Source organism: Phascolarctos cinereus, unplaced genomic scaffold, assembly GCF_003287225.1.
Source record: "Phascolarctos cinereus isolate Bilbo 61053 unplaced genomic scaffold, phaCin_HiC Scaffold_726;HRSCAF=1367, whole genome shotgun sequence".
NCBI lineage: Eukaryota > Metazoa > Chordata > Mammalia > Diprotodontia > Phascolarctidae > Phascolarctos > Phascolarctos cinereus.
Window position 1 is genome coordinate 56,212,608 of NW_027556098.1, and position 11,541 is coordinate 56,224,148.

The 11,541-nt window shown below is 38.6% G+C and overlaps 1 pseudogene; it reads left to right on the forward strand.

The window, feature by feature from the left end:
• Nucleotides 1-11,183: 11,183 nt before the first annotated feature.
• On the forward strand, nt 11,184-11,277 carry LOC144454627 (U6 spliceosomal RNA; annotated as a pseudogene).
• Nucleotides 11,278-11,541: the final 264 nt, after the last annotated feature.

Here is an 11,541-nt window from a genome sequence, read left to right on the forward strand (position 1 = left end):
TAACACAATTTGGCATTTTGGTTTGTTTTTTCTTTTATCAAGTAACCTTTTTTTAGTAAGTTTTTTTTTCTTTTTAATGTAAAAAGCATATTGAACTTACCTAAGAAATACAACTTTAGCAATGCTTTTTTTGGTCATTGGACCTCTGACTTTGTAAATATAGGCAACTCCCAATATAGAAACCTTCTTATGAATACTGGGTGGAAATGGAATAGATTCAGGGGTGGGGAACATGTGGTCTTGAGGCCACATGTGGCCTTCTAGGTCCTCAAGTGCAGCCCTTTGACTGAATACAAACTTCACAGAATAAATCCCCTTAATAAAAAGATTTGTTCAGTAAAACTTGGACTCGGTCAAAAGGCCACATCCAAGGACCTAAAAGGCCACATGTGGCCTTGAGGCCACAGGTTTCCCATCCCCAGTTGATACATAATGGTTGTTGTCTTTTGTTCTCAAAGAGGACCAAAACAACATCACTATTTTGGGGTCAGACAATATGTCTGATTGTGATTTATCAGACCAATATAAGCTTGGAAGGATCTATCATGGGTTGAGCATAAATAATCCATGTGAACAGTTGGAGTGGAAATGTCTCTCAATTTGTACATTTCACATTTTCTTTGAGCTTTTACAATTCTGCTTTACTCATAGAGCATAGCTTCTCCTTTGTTGCGGGCACACCATGCTATCCTGTGCCAATGTCTCCCATGTATCACAGTTGATTGCAAAGTTCTTCAGAGAGACCTTGGGAGTATCCTTGTATTGCTTCTTCTGACCTCCATGTGAGCACTTGTCTTGTATGAGCTCTTTGTAAACTAGTCTTTTAGGTAAATGTCAAACAATGTGGCCAGCCCATCAGAGTTGTTCTCTCTGCAGCAGAGCTTGAATGCTTGGCAGTTCAGCTCAAGGAAGGACCTCAGTGTCTGGTCCGTTATCTTGCTAGGTGATCTCCACAATCTTCCTAAGATAATTCATATGAAAGAGATTCAGTTTCCTGGCATGGTGCTGGTAAACTGTCCAGGTTTCACAGGCATACAACAATGAGGTCAGCAAACACTGAGCTAGCTCTGGCAGTGTATGCATCAACTTCATTATCTATGTGTACAGCCCTGATAAGTATACTGCCAAGGTAAGTGAACTTACCCACAGCATCCAAAATTTCTCCATTTGCTGTAACTGATGGTTCCATGTATGGGATAGTGTGGTGCGGGCCAGTGGAGAACATCTATTTTCTTGGTATTGTTAGGCCAAAATTACCACAAACAGGAGGGAATCGATCAATACTTTGTTGCATCTCAGTTTCAGAGACTGCATCGAGTGCACAATCATCTGTAAACAAAAAATCATGCACTAATACTCCCTCCACTTTAGTCTTGGCTTTTAGCTTTTTTTAAGGTAAATAATTTACCGTCATTGCGGTAGAGGACCTTGATGCCATTCTTGTCCTTGTTGAAGGCATCTGACAACATCATGCTAAAAAGCATGGGAGCAAGCACACAGTCCTGCTTCATTCCATTGGTGACTGGGAAAGCACCAGTACGTCATCCATTATCCAGAACCCAAGCGTGCCATCAAGAAATTGACATACAGTCCTGATGAACTTCCAAAGGCAATCAAATTTTGCCATAATTTTCCATAAGCCTTCACGAATAACAGTATGAAAGGCCTTGGTCAGATCTATGAATGATCTCTGTTCTGCTCCTGGACTTTCTCCAGAAGTTGTCAGGCAGCAACATATTGACCATTCCTCAGCCTTTTCTGAAGTCATGCTGGCTCTCAGTTAGCTGACCATCTTTCAGGTGAAGGATCATACTGTTAAGGAAGACTGTGGCAAGAAACTTACTGGCAATGACAAAGAGAGAGAACCCTACTATCCCCGTGATTGTCACAGGACAATCTATTTCCTTTTCCTTCATAGAGATGGACAATGGAGGCATTCTTGAACATCTGGGGAAAAATCTCTTCTTGTCACATAATTTGGAAAATTTCAATCAGCTTTTGTGTGAGCAGTGGACTTCCTGTCTTGTCAATCTCAGTTGGAACAGAATCAGCACCAGGCACTTTGCCACACGAGAGGAGCCTACTGGCATTCAAAAGCTTATCTTCAGTTAGTAGTTTGGCTAGAGGGGGATTGACTTCCACCTGAGGTATATGGTCAGTGGTTTCAGCATGGAAGGGTTCAGCCCATCTGTCCAGGGTCATGGCCTTATCACTAATCAATATGGCTCCATCAGCATTGAGTAGTTGAGATGCACCATAGATCTTTAGCCCATAAATAACCTTCGTGGTATCATAAAAGTGCTTTGGATTGTAACTCTCAGCATAAAAACCGAATTTCATTGGACTTCTTACTGAGCCAAGAAACCAGAATCTTTCTAAGCTTTGCTTGGACTTTACTTTTGATGAAGTTAAACACTGTCTTCATAGGGAGGGACAAACTATCCTACTGGTAAACCCTGTGTAGTTCTCATTTTTCATTTGGAAGCTTCTGAACTTCCCTCTTATTTTTGTCACACCAGTCTTGATGTTTGCAAATGTTCTGGACCAGATGAGTCAACGTGATGCTCACTACGTCAAATCTCTAAAGCTTCCCACTCCCTTTCTGCTCCAATGTTGCCAAATGTGCTGGCTCAGCTTTCCTTCCAAGTTAGTAGTTAACTGTTTACACTCAGAGAAGTGTTCTAATCTGTCTTACCTTTAGGTTGCTACTTTTGTTGAATAGCTTGGAGAGGGTAGGTCTATGATCACGATGTCCAGTACTCTGTGCTGTGCATCACCTTTATCACTCTCACATCCTGTCTCTTCTCCTTACAATGACATAGTCTATTAAATGCCAATGTTTGCTGCAAGGGTGCATCGGCAAAGTATTATTGCTTTTAGGTAACTGAAAGATGATGTTGCTGATCAGGTCATGAGATGTACAAGTCTTCAATAACAAGTGATCATTGCTGTTGCTGTTTCCAAATCCATTCCTCTCCAGGTCTTCCTGCCATGTCTGATAATTTGTGCCTACTCTGGCATTAAAGTCACCCAGAATTACAACTTTGTCCTCTTTCAGCACATTAATGATGAGGGTCTCCAGGCCTCCTTAAAATTTTTCTTTGACCTCATCAGAGTTTGTCATGGTGGGAGCATACGCAGTGATGATGGTGGTGTGGAGTTTTTCTGCAAGTGGCAGTCATATTGTCATGAGTCTGTCATTCACTCCTTTTGGGAGGCATACAAGCTTATTGATTAGATTAGTTTTGATTGCAAAAATGATGACAGCTTCATGGCACTCCACATCACTGTGGTCAATCCAGAAAAATGTGTATCTAGCTCTAACTTCAGTAAGCTGGCCTTCATTTTCCAGCCTTATTTAACTCAGGGCTGCTATTTGGACATGATACCTGCCAAGTTCTCTTGCAACAAGAGATTTTCATCTTTCAGGTCTACTGGACTTCATGTTGTCTATAAGCGCATACACATTCCATGTACCAGTGGTGAGTGGAATCATCTTTACATAAATTTTTGTACATTTTTTTGGTGTTTTGGCCCCAGGGTGGACTCCCTGCCTGCCACTTTAAGCAGGCCAGGGTTAGGTTAGGTGAAGCAGAAAGTTTTTAGGGCATTGTTTCTAACCCCTTCATCATTTCAGAAGGTGAGCAGTGCGGTCCTTCAAAATGGCTGCTCAGTTACCCTGAGGGCTGCCAAATCCCACTGTTATTACAGACCAGTGGGAAGATGGCCTTATGACTCGGGCCTCCTGTGTTCAGGGCTGTGATTTCCAGTCTATCTGTACCTGCTGCTTTATCACTTGCCTGTCACCACAGGAATTTGAGGCACATAAAAATGGTAAATGGTATGGGTGATGTCTTTTACCCATTCTTATATTGGATTTAAGTGAGGCAGAGTTACACAAAGTGATCAGCCTCACTCTCTCTTCCAGAGTCATCAGAGTCCAGTGGCAAGACAAAAGTCAGGACTACAGGCAATGGCCCAGGATGTAGTATCTTTGGTATCTTTGCTGTCTAACCAAACTTTAAGCATCCCACAGTGCCTGCTTCAGATGCCTCCTTGACTATTGGAACAAATTGTTCTCATCCACCCACTCCACTGGAGGAAGGCTTCACAGGCTTGGGGTAGACAATCTTCTAAAACACTGATAGGTTTAAGACCCCTCAGTTATCTTTAACCTGTCTGTTGAAATGGTGTCCCCGGGTATGGCCAGTGTACATGCTATAGCTTGTTGCAGCCATAGGTAAGAGTTGGGTGAATCAGGTAGACCCCAAAGGTAGACGAGCAGCCCCCAAAAGGGCTTGGCAGCCCTCACACTAGAGGTGCTAGCCTTCCCTGATCACCCTGTATACCCCAATGACCATAGTAATTTAGTGTTTGATAAACCCAAAGATCTAAATTTTGGGGGTAAGAACTCAACATTTGACAAATTGCTAGGAAAACTGGAAAGCAGCTTGATAGAAACTAGGCACAGACCAACATTTCACACCATATACCAAGGTAAGATCAAAACGGATAAATAATTTAGATATAAAGGGTGATACCATAAGTAAATTATGGGAGCATAGGAAAATGTCCCTGTCAGATCTATGGATAAGGGAAGAGTTTACAATCAAACAAGAGAAAGAGAGGATGATGGGAAGTAAAATATAAAATTCTGATTACACGATATAAAAAGCTTTTGCAGGAACAAAATGAATGCAACCAAAATTAGAAGGTAAACAAGAAACTGGGGGAAAAAATTGTAGCCAGTTTCTTTGATAAAGGCCTCATTTCTCAAATATACAGGGAATTGAATCAAATTTATAAATATAAAAACCATTCCTCAGTTGATAAATGGTCAAAAGATATGAACAGTTTTCAGAAGAAATCAAAGCTATTAATAACCACATGAAAAAGTACTCTAAATCACTACTGAGTAAAGAAATGCAAATTAAAACAACTCTGAGATACCACCTCATACCTATCAGGTTGGCCAACATGACAGAAAAAGAAAATGACAAATGATAGAGGGGATGTTGAAAAATTAGGACATTGATGTACTCTTGGTGAATTCATCCAACCATTCTGGAGAATAATTTGGAACTATGCCCAAAGAGCTATAAAACTGTTCATATACTTTCACCTAGCAATATCACTACTAGGTCAATAGCCCAAAGAGATCAAAGAAAAGGAGAATGGACCCTTTTGTACAAAAATATTCATTGTGGTTCTTTTTGTGGTGGCAAAGAATCGGAAATAAAGGGAACTTTGGGTCTCTGTAGATTATGGCAGCATAGTACAAATTCATGGGCCCTACAAAGTTGAGAAGTCCTCAAGAATGGGATGGACAACAGACTGTACTTGCTATAACAGCTTACCCTAGTTAAATATGCAGAGGCCCATCACCAGTAGTTTGGCTAGTAGTTGATGAATTGTTTGATGGTTAACAACCCATGAAACATATGAAACTTATGAAGCCTTCAGTCCTGTATATCCCCCATTCTCAGTGACCATAGCAATAGAAGAAAAAGAGGCAGGGGGCACTAAGTGTCTATCCACTAGCGCAGTGGCTAGAATGCTAGACCTGGAGTCAGGAAGACCTGATATTAGATCCAGCCTCAAACACTTACTAGCTGTGTGACTCTGGGCAAGTCACTCAACCCTGTTTGCCTCAGTTTCCTCATCTGTAAAATGAGCTGGAGAAGGAAATGGCAAACCACTCCAATATCTTTGCAAAGCAAACCCTAAATGGTATCACAAGACTGGAAATGACTGAAAAATGATTGAAGAACAATATTCTGCCCAATTATTCCCCAACAAAACTGAAAATAAAAGTAATTAATTAATATTAACAAAAAATAAAGTACCTCACTAACAGGACAGGAAATAATGAATTGAAATAATAAGTCTCAGAAAAATAAATTAAATCAGTGAAAGAACTCCCAAAAAGGAGAGAAAAACAGGAACTATGGTTTATAAATGAATTACATAAAACATTAGAAGAATAATTAATTCCAAATTAACACAAACTATCTTTTATGAATCAAATGTTGCCTTGGTACCTAAACTAAGAAAAGATATAGCACCCTTCCCAGGAATACAAGGATCTAAGATGTCTCCAAAGACCTCGTGATGGAAAATGCTATCCACATCCGAAGAAAGAACTATGGAATTTGAATGTAGATTGAAGCATACTATTTGATATTTTTTTTCTCTTCTGTTGAGGTTCGTTTCCTCTTTCTGGTGCTTCGTCCTATTCATTCTAATTCTTACTTACAACATCACTAATGTGAAAATATGTTTAATAGAAATGTATATGTATAGCCTATATCAGATTGTGTGTCATCTTGGGGAAGATGGTGGGGAGGAAGGGGGAGAAAAATTTTAAATTCAAAAGCATATGGGAGTGATTGTTGATAAATCAAAATAAATTAATAAAAAAAATTTTAAAAAAAGAAAAGATATAGTAGAGAGAGAAAAACTATAGACCAATATCCCTATTGGATATTAAGATAATATTATTGAACACAATATTAGCAAAGAAACTGTGGTAACATTTTTTTTTAAAGTTAACATACTATGACCAGGTTGGATTTATACCAAAAATTCACAATTGGCTCAATATTAGGAAAAATAGAAACATAATTGAGCATATAAATAATAAAATAACAATAGCATATAATTAAATAATGTATAAAAAGTTTTGGATGAAATACAACTTCCATTTCTGTTTAAAAATTTATTTTATTTTTTCTTTTAGGCAATTGGGGTTAAGTGACTTGCCCAGGGTCACACAACTAGTAACTGTCAAGTGTTTGGTCTGAGGCCGGATTTGAACTAAGGTCCTCCTGACTTCAGGGCCAGTGCTCTACCCACTAAAAACTATTTTTTAAATAAAAATAAAGGGTTCTTGCTTTATATGGTGAATGGCATTTATCTAAAACTAAGAGCTAGTATTATCTGAACTGGAAAAACACCAAGAAACCTTCAATAATAATTTTTTTAAAAGTCTGTTACAAAATCTTTGCAGATCTTTCTTCTTTTTTGTTGTTCTACTTCCAATTTCATCTTTTAATGCCTCAAGGATGAGTTTGCACAGCTGAACTTTTCACCAAATTTTCTTTAAGTTAGTTTTATTCTCTCTGTTTTTATGAGGTGATGCTAAGGATAGGGACTAGATTTGCGATTTCATTGCTTTGGAAGCTACCAGGTGAGGAAACTCTATCTACCACTAGATTTTGACTCTTCATTCATAGGTAAAGAAAGTTGCTTAGAGGACTTAGGGATTAAATCATTTGTCCAGGGTTGCATCACCAGTGTGTGTCACAGACAAGATTGAAAAGACATTTTGGGGCTGCCATACCACCACCTCAATTTGGACCTGGATTTAGGGGACTTTAGCATCCCCCTTCTACCTCCAATCCTCCTGAGAACTTGGATAACACAGACTATCTTTTGATAAATATTTTGGGCACCTAAGTCTTGCATATGTGTTTCCATTTCCATTCTCTAGTACAGACATAGGGTTATCCTGTAATAACTCATTTAGAAAGGATGCCAAATAAAGGAATTCAAGTAAGTAGAAGAAATTGATCAATTTAAAATTCTTTGAACTCAGAGACTCCTTGCTACAGTGAATGATCCTAATTCAGCTGACTATATCTTTCCAATCACACAATTAATTGAAAATTGTAGAGAATACAAGATCTTACTGTGTTATTTATTATAAAAAAGCAATTGAGTTGATAAACCAAAATGTAACAACAAACATGTATATACATATATTTGTATTTCTCATGCTTATGTTAAAGTCAATCAATATTCCTTGAAAGATACAAATACACAGCTTATTTTATATAATAATCTTCTGATAAACAATATTAATCTGAGGAAGATAATTGAACTTATAGCAGTTCGTGAGATCAAGTGAGAGAGCATAGAGAAAAATGGACACAGAAGAAAATCTTGGAGGATTCTCAAAGTTAGTGGGCATGACATGGATAAAAATCCAGCAAAGGAGGCTAAGGAGTGGGCAGACAATAGGAGGAAAATCAAAAGGGCAGTACCATGAGAATCTGAAGAGCAGAAAGAATCCAAGAGGAGGTGATTAACACCATCAAATGCTGCAGGGAGGTCAAGAAAGGTGAGAAGCCATGAGAAATGGCATTAGACTTGACAATTAAGAATACCTAGATAATTCTAGAGGGAATAGTTTCAGTTCAATTATGAGGACTGAAGTCTGGAATTCTTTCATTGTTGGAGCAGCTGTGGGAAAGAACTGGGCTATGCAACTTTCTCTTTGGTCCTTTGCTGGTCTCCTGGAAATGGTTTTTTCAAGGAGTTTAGCAAGAAAGGAAGGAAAGAAATAGAATGACAGCTAGCAGGGATGGTAGATTCTAGTGATGTTATTTTTAAGAATGGGGAGATTTTTGTAGGCATCAGGGAATTAGTCAATAGGGAGACATTAAAGATGGTGGGGCCGAATTTATTAAGAAAGATAGGTGAGGGTTGGATCCAGGGTTTAGCCTTGGTTAGAACAGTGACCTCTTTGTCACATACTGGAGTGAAAGAAGAGATACCAGGGATTTTCTTTGATACATTTTCCTCCTGCAACAACAACAACAACAACAATAACAAAACCCAACATGTTTTTAACATCAATATTCTCCTAATGAAGTTACATAGTTGTGAATCATGGAGCAGCATGATCTCAGAAAAATCAAAATTGCAGGTGACCCAAAAGGGTAATGGAAAGAAGCACAGCAGATTTTAAGAGATAGTACCATATTACCAACATTGACTTATATGCAAGCAGTATTATAAAAGATGCCACATGTATGACCAGAAAAGAAATTGGGTCAATTATATAGCAAGAGCATTTCATTGGTATTCACGAAATATGAAAGGAACTAGAGGAAAGACTCCAATATGTCTAGGCTTATTGTTTGTGGAAGATTTATATAATGACGTGGACAAGAATTATTGAAGATGAACAATGGTAGATCATTATCAATCTATACCAGTAGAGCAAGTACCTATCCTAATAAAATCACAGATTATACAGAATATTAAAATCTTAATTATATACATAGATATTAAATTGTATTTTGTTGAACATATTAACATGGATTAATGGGAGTAGAAACGACATATTCCTACAAAGTCTAATAATATGGGTAACGAGTGTTGGAGAATATGTACCAAAATTTGGTAATATATCCAGTTTCTACTACCACAGTTTTAACTCTCAGAAAAATAATCACTTTGACATACTTACTCATTTATTCATACATGCAGGCAATGAACATGTGTTAGGTACCTATCATGTGTCAGGCTCTGTGTTAAGTGCTAAGGATACAGATAATAGAAATGACAATCTCTGCCCTTAAGGAACTTACAATCTTAGGAGAGGAAGCTGTAAAAATGTGGGATGAGGGAAGGTACATGGGCAGGAGGATGATGGAGGAGTCCAAAGGAGTGTAGCTGGGTGGGAAATAGACAGCTGGCCTGGCACCCTCCTTAAATGGAGGTTCTGGGAGGAGCTCTTTGCCCCACCCTCCAACCAGAGGGGACCTAGTAACAGTGGGTACTGAGGAGATGTGGTTTCCAGGGTTGATAGGCTCTTGCAGGATGAAGGGATTTCTGGGTGAGACATGATGGAAGAGTGCAAGGAGTAGAACTATGTGAGAAATGAATAACTAGGCAAGGAAGTTTTTATGAAAATGAAATAGAGGGCAATGATGTCCGCCCTATACATTCAGTGAAAGGAAGATGAGGAAAAGGCTCAACAGATCATCCAATATGCCCACCAAGATCCTTAGGCAGGTATTCTCAGCACCACTACCTAAGTCTACGATTTTATCTCAGAATCACAGATTTTTAGATCTGGAGCATTTCCCTGAAGGCTGTGCTGGTATCTACTAAACATAAGAAGATTTGGAAAAAAGTCTCCACTCAGTGAAGAATCTCTGCAAGGTCATGCAGGAGAACCCTGAATAAATTGTGTGGGTTGCACTCTATACCAAGAGAATTCCCGAATTACTGAGCACATGGATCCATCGAACTATTGAAACACCTGTCTAGCTCTCTCATTTTATAGCCTCCAAAGAGGTAGGGTGGCATAGAAAGGTCAGTCTTCTGGCAGGAAATCCTGCCTCTTATACAGATTATGAGACCCTGAGCAAGTACTCTAACTACAAGGCCCCAGGCAACAATCTAAGCTCATAAACTGTCAGAAGAGCTGCCAATCATATGTACAAACAAACAAAAAACTGAGGCTTCAAGAGTCAATATAGAGTAGTATAGAATCAAATGAAATAATATCTGTAAATTGCTTAGAACAGTGCTGGGCACATATTAGGTGCTTAACAAATGCTTATTCAATTCCTATTCCCTTCTACCATAGTAGAAAAAGTCAGTTTAAATCTCAGCTTCATTAATTATTAAGCTATGTGGCCATGAATAAATCATAACTACATATATGCATATATGCATACATAAATATACATACACACGTGTGTGTACATATGTGTGTGTTGCAGTTAGATTAGACAACCTTTAAGGTCACTTCTGGATCTAACATTCTACGACTGCGGATAATGTGACTTTCCCAAGGCCAAGAAGCTATGGTATTAGTGTTAGAAGTTAGAAGTAACCGAGTTAGTTTTGAACTGAGGTCTATTAACTTGTAATACAGTGCTCTTTTCATTACATAAAACTTTTCATACAACTCAATATGATGGTTGAAACTGGTAGGAACCTTTAAAGTCTAAGGGTTCCTTAATTTTCTCTGAATATATTCAATTCAATTCTGTAAATATCTATTACTATACTTACAATATTAATAACAAATGCTGTGCTAAGTACTGGGGATTTCTTATTATTCAGTGCTTTAGTCAAGTCAGACTCTGTGTGCCTTATTTGGGGTTTTCTTGGCAAAAATACTAGAGCAGTTTGCCTTTTCACGCTTCAGCTTGTTTTGCAGATGAGAAAACTGAGGCAAACAGGGTCAAGTGACTTGCCCAGTGTCACACAACTAGTAAGGGTCTGAGGCTGTATTTGAACCCAGGTCTTCCTGACTCCAGGCCCATTGATCTTTCTACTGAGTCACCTAGCTGCCTCCAAGTACTGTGGATACAAAAGAAGGAGACAGTCTTTGCCCCTGAGAATCCAACACACAAAAAGAAGGTGAAAAGGATTGAGGAGTGCTTACTTTGGCAGCACATATATTAACATTGGAATGATACAGAGAAGATTAATATGGCCCCTGTGCAAATTTGTGAAGCATTACATATAAAAAGAAAGGAAGGAAGGAAGGAAGGAAGGAAGGAAGGAAGGAAGGAAGGAAGGAAGGAAGGAAGGAAGGAAGGAAGAGATAGAGGGAGTTAGGGGATATCCAGAATAGGGCATGATGGTCTGTTAAGTTGAAACTCACCATAGCTGCTAATGGAAAATAGAGAGTTTGTGCTCTATCCAATATACTATAAGAAACATACCAACTCTTACTTTACCTTATTTGAAGAAAGGATTTGTGGAGCTAAAAAGACCCTGCTGTAATAGTGA